Below are 6,000 nucleotides of genomic sequence, written 5' to 3'. Positions count from 1 at the left end.
AACAACATGCATCATAGGAATACCAGAAGGTGAAGAGAAGAAACAAGGGATTGAGAACATATTTGAAGTAATAATGTCTGAAAATTTCCCTAACCTGATGAAGGAAACCAACATACAAGTCCAGGAAGTGCAGAGAGTTCCAACCAGGATAAACCCAAACAGGTCCACTCCAAGACACATTATAGTTAAAATGGCAAAGATTAAAGACAAAGAGAGAATCCTAAAAGCAGCAAGAGAAAGACAGAGGGTTACATACAAGGGAACTCCCATAAGACTATCAAATGACTTTTCTGCAGAAACATTGAAGGCCAGGAGGGAGTGGCAGGAGATACTCAAAGTGATGGAAAACAAAGGCCTACAACCTAGGTTGCTTTATCCAGCAAGGCTATCATTTAAAATTGACGGGAGATAAAGAGCTTCCCAGAAAAGAATAAGCTAAAGGAATTCATTACCACCAGGCCAGCATTGCAAGAAATACTAAAAGGACTTCTGTAAATAGAAGAAAGATGAAAACAATCTAACCACAAATTTAAAAATGGCAATAACTATGTACTTATCAATAATCACTTTAAATGTAAATGGTTTAAATGCTCCAATCAAGAGACATAGGGTGGCTGAATGGATAAGAAAGCAAGACCCTTGTATATGCTGTATACAAGAGACTCACCTCAGATCAAAAGACACACACAGGCTGAAAGTGAAGGGTTGGAGTAAGATATTCCATGCAAATGGAAATGAGAAAAAAGCTGGAGTTGCAATACTTATCTCTGACAAAATAGACTTTAAAATGAAGAAAATATTAAAAGACAAAGATGGACACTATATAATAATAAAGGGATCAATTCGACAAGAGGATATAACGCTAGTAAACATCTATGCACCCAACATAGGAGCACCTAAATATATAAAACAGATATTGACTGACATAAAGATGGAGATCAACAGTAACACTATCATAGTAGGGGACTTCAACACACCTCTGACAACAAGGGACAGGTCTTCCAGACAGAAAATCAATACGGAAACAACAGCCTTAAATGACACATTGGACCACTTGGATTTAACCGATATTTTCAGAGCATTCCACCCCAATGCTGCAGAATACACGTTCTTCTCAAGCACATGGAACATTCTCCAAGATAGACCATATGTTAGGCCACAAAGCAAGTCTGGATAAATTTAAGAAAATTGAAATCATACCAATTGTCTTCTCTGACCACAGTGCTATGAAATTAGAAATGAACTACAGGAAAAAGACTGGAAGACACACAAATTCATGGAGGCTGAATAATATGTTACTAAATAATGAATGGGTCAAACAGGAGATCAAGGAAGAAATCAAAAGATATCTCGAGACAAACGAAAATGAAAATACAACGACCCAAAATCTATGGGATGCCGAAAGCAGTCCTAAGAGGGAAGTTCATAGCACTGCAGGCCTACCTAAAGAAACAAGAAACATCACTAATCAACAGTTTATCTTCACACTTAAGGGATCTGGAAAAGAACAACAAAATAAGCCCAAAGGGAGTACAAGGAAGGAGATAATAAAGATCAGAGCGGAAATAAATGAAATAGAAACCAGAAAAACAATACAAAAGATCAATGAATCCAAGAGTTGGTTCTTAGAGAAGATAAACAAAATTGACAAACCTTTAGCCAGACTCATTAAAAAAAAAGAGAGGACCCAAATTAATAAAATCAGTAATGAAAGAGGAGAAGTGACAACAGACACACAGAGATACAAAAATCCTAAGAAATTACTATGAGCAACTGTATGCCAACAAATTTGACAACCTGGAAGAAATGGACAATTTCCTAGATGCATACAACCTTCCAAGGCTAACTCAAGAGGAGACAGAAAACCTGAATAGACTGATTACCACCAAGGAAATTGAATCAGTAATCAACAATCTCCCAACAAACAAAAGCCCTGGACCAGATGGCTTTACAGGTGAATTTTACAGAACGTTCAAAAAGAATTGTCACCTATTCTCCTCAAACTCTTCCAAAAATCCAGAGGAGGAAGACTCCCAAACACTTTTCTGAAGCCACTATCACCCTGATCCCAAAATCAGACAAAGACACCACAAAAAAGAAAACTACAGGCCGATATCGCTAATGAACATAGATGCAAAAATCCTCAACAAAATACTAGCAAACAGAATTCAGCAATATATTAAAAAGATTATACACCATGATCAAGTGGGATTCATCCCTGGTATGCAAGGGTGGTTCAACATCCATAAATCAATTAATGTGATACACCACATTAACAAAATGAAAAATAAAAATCATATGATCATATCAATTGGCAGAAAAAGCATTTGATAAAATTCAGCAGCCATTCATGATAAAAACCCTTAAGAAAGTGGGAATAGAGGATCATATCTCAACATAATAAAGGCCATATATGATAGACCCACAGCTAACATCATACTCAATGGGGAAAAACTAAAACCATTCCCTTAAAATCAGGAACAAGGCAAGGCTGCCCACTTTCTCCACTTCTATTCAACATAGTGCTGGAAGTTCTAGCCACAGCAATCAGACAAGAAAAAGAAATAAAAGGCATCCAAATCGGTAAGGAGGAAGTAAAACTGTCATTATATGCAGATGATATGATACTATATTTAGAGAACCCTAAAGACTCCACCAAGAAACTATTAGAGCTGATAGATGAATTTAGTAAAGTAGCAGGATACAAAATTAATATTCAGAAATCAGTTGCATTTGTATATACCAATAATAAAACATCAGAAGGAGAAATTATGAAGCAATTCCATTTACAATTGCTCCAAAGACTATAAAATACCTGGGAATAAATTTAACCAAAGAAGTAAAAGATCTGTACTCAGAAAATTATAAGACACTGAAGAAAGAAATGAAAGAAGATACAAATAGATGGAAACACATACCATGTTCATGGATAGGAAGAATTAATATAGTTAAAATGTCCATACTGCCTAAGGCAATATATATATTCAACGCAATTCCTATCAAACTACCAACGACATTTTTCACAGAAATAGAACATATAATCCTAAAATTTATATGGGATAACAAAAGACCCCGGATATCTTCAACAATCTTGAGAAATAAGAACAAAGTGGGAGGTATAACAATACCTGACTTCAAATTATACTACAAGGCTACAGTAATCAAAACAGCATGGTACTGGCATAAAAACAGACCCATAGATCAATGGAACAGAATAGAGAGTCCAGAAATAAATCCATGCCTATATGGCCATTTAATCTATGACAATGGAAGCAAGAATGTATGGTGGGGTAAAGACAGTCTATTCAATAAATGGTGCTGGGAAACTTGGACAGACACATGCAAAAAGATGAAGCTGGATCACCTCCTTACACCACATACAAAAATAAATTCAAAATGGCTTAAAGATTTAAATGTAAGATCTGAAACCATAAAATTCCTAGAAGAAAATATAGGAAGAAACTTCACAGACATTACCCAGAGTAAGATTTTTACTGATATATCCCCTCGCGCGAGGGAAGTAAGAGAAAAAATAAACATGTGGGATTACATCAAACTAAAAAGCTTTTTCACAGCAAAGGAAACCATCAATAAAACAAAAAGGGATCCTACTGATTGGGAAAAGATATTTGCCAATGATATATCTGATAAGGGGTTAATATCACAAATTTATAAAAAACTCACTCAACTCAACTCCAAAAAAACAAACAACCCAATTAAAAAATGGGCAGAGGACATGAAGAGACATTTTTCTAAAAAGGACACACAGATGGCAAACAGACATATGAAGAAATGTTCAACCTCACTAACCATTAGAGAAATGCAAATAAAAACCACAATGAGATACCACCTCACCCCAGTCAGGATGGCTATCATCAATAAATCAACAAACAACAAGTGCTGGCGTGGATGCGGAGAAAAGGGAACGCTGGTGCACTGTTGGTGGGAATGCAGATTGGTGCAGCCACTATGGAAAACAGTTTGGAGGTATCTCAAAAATCTGAAAATGGAACTACCTTATGATCCAGCAATCCCACTCCTAGGTATCTATCCGGAGAAATCCAAAACTCCAATTCAAAAATCTTTATGCACTCCTATGTTTATTGCAGACACTTACCTATCACCACTACCACCACTTCCACAACACCTCCATACCTCTAGCCCCACCCATAGATTTATTAAGTACATTTATGTAAAACTGTTTAGGAAGGTTTTCTTCAAAATTTGAATGCAATTACTAGGTGATACTCTAAAGAATATAGGAACCCTTTTATATGCAGATAAAAATAAAAATGGTTGAACCTGAATGGAATTTTTTAAATTTCCCCCAAATTTACATAAAAATAACAGAGACCTCTAACTTTTGTACACTCCCATTAATTCTTGAATTCAGTTGGTGATATTTTGTGTGGGTTCCTTATCTTTCATCAGATTACTTTTGCCATCCAACTATTTTAATTTCTTGTCCTACTTATTACCTGCCTTTTCTCCATGGAGACTGAAATATACTTTTACTTGATCCTTGGGGTATTCTGAATAAGTTAAATTTAACTCTTCATCATCATTCCGTGATTATTAATTCCAATGAAAATTAATTACCATTAATTCTCTCTTTTATTATTAGGTTGAGTTTTTTTTTTTTCTTTTCTTTTTTTTAAGCCAGCCTGTACTAACTGTATGAAGTACATGGAGGGCTTTTCATCAGTGTGACTGCCATCAGAGATATTGGGAAAATTTACAAGCAATAATAAATGGACAGACTATGGGAAAAAAGATGTTTCTACTTTTAACTCCTATAGCTCATGTGTTATGATCTAATTAGATGTCTGAGGATTTAAGGTGCAGTGTCAGGATTATAATAAAAAAAAATTTTTGCTTTTGTAAGTCTCAAAGCCCTACATGTTCTTCCCCAAACTGTTTCCTAGTTGATGCAGCCTGTTATATCTCATTAATGTGTTCCATTCTGATGTCAATGGCACAGTTGATTTGAAGCCTCATTCCCAAGCAGGTTTGAATTATGACTTTCCTGTGCTTTAAGCACTTTGCCCTGTGGGCTTTTTGCTCCATGGAAAACAAATACACATATATAACACATATATGTAAAATGAACATATATTTAGTATATACTAAAATATATTTTACAATTATGTTGATATAAAGATGAATATAATCCAATTTGCATTAATTTTTTTCAATGTTCTTCAACTTTAAGAGTTCATTTTTTCTTCTAACTTAAAAAAACATGAAATATATTTATAGGTTCCCAAAAGTATGGTGGGCCCTAAGACCTGTGCTGCTGTGCTTACTGGATAAGTCAGCCCTGCGTCCAAAAATCTCCACGGCTCTTTCCTTATGTCCATCAAGTCTTTGCCCATTGACAGCTACCTTGACCACCCTATTTTAAATTGCACGTCCGCCTTGACCCTACACCTTCCAATCTTCTTTGTCTTGCTTTGTTTTCTTTTTATATAACATGTCACATTTTAATGTATGATATACTAATATTTACTTGTTACTTATATTTGTCTCCCCCAACTAGAACATAAGCTCCATGAGGTTACTGATGTACCCCCACCTCCCTAAGCAGTGCTTGGCATGAGTAAGGACTTCTTAAATGAAATAGGGAGGAAATGAGTCTTTGACCACCTTTTTTATTATTTGTGTTTTTTTAAATTATATTTTATTTTTTTATAATCTTGGAAACTAAGAGGTGGGGTAGAGGAATGTTTTCACATACCAATGAACTGATGTGTAATGTGGGGGTGATTTTAAAGAATGCATTAAAAATGAGCTTTGCACTTTAGACTTAGAAATAACAAAATATTTGTATCAGTTAGTTGTTCGTCTTCCTGCATCTCTCCAAGTTTCTTATTTTAACCTTTCTCTGAAATGCCAAGCCACTATTACATTTCATGATACCAGGCCCTTTTCAGAATGTAAGCATAATTTTAATGAAATCCAAGCCATAATCACATCACAATATTTAGAAATCAGAAGCAA

This window comes from Rhinolophus sinicus, linkage group LG01, assembly GCF_036562045.2.
Source record: "Rhinolophus sinicus isolate RSC01 linkage group LG01, ASM3656204v1, whole genome shotgun sequence".
Classification (NCBI taxonomy): Eukaryota; Metazoa; Chordata; class Mammalia; order Chiroptera; family Rhinolophidae; genus Rhinolophus; species Rhinolophus sinicus.
Note: the sequence above shows the minus strand (reverse complement) of the source record.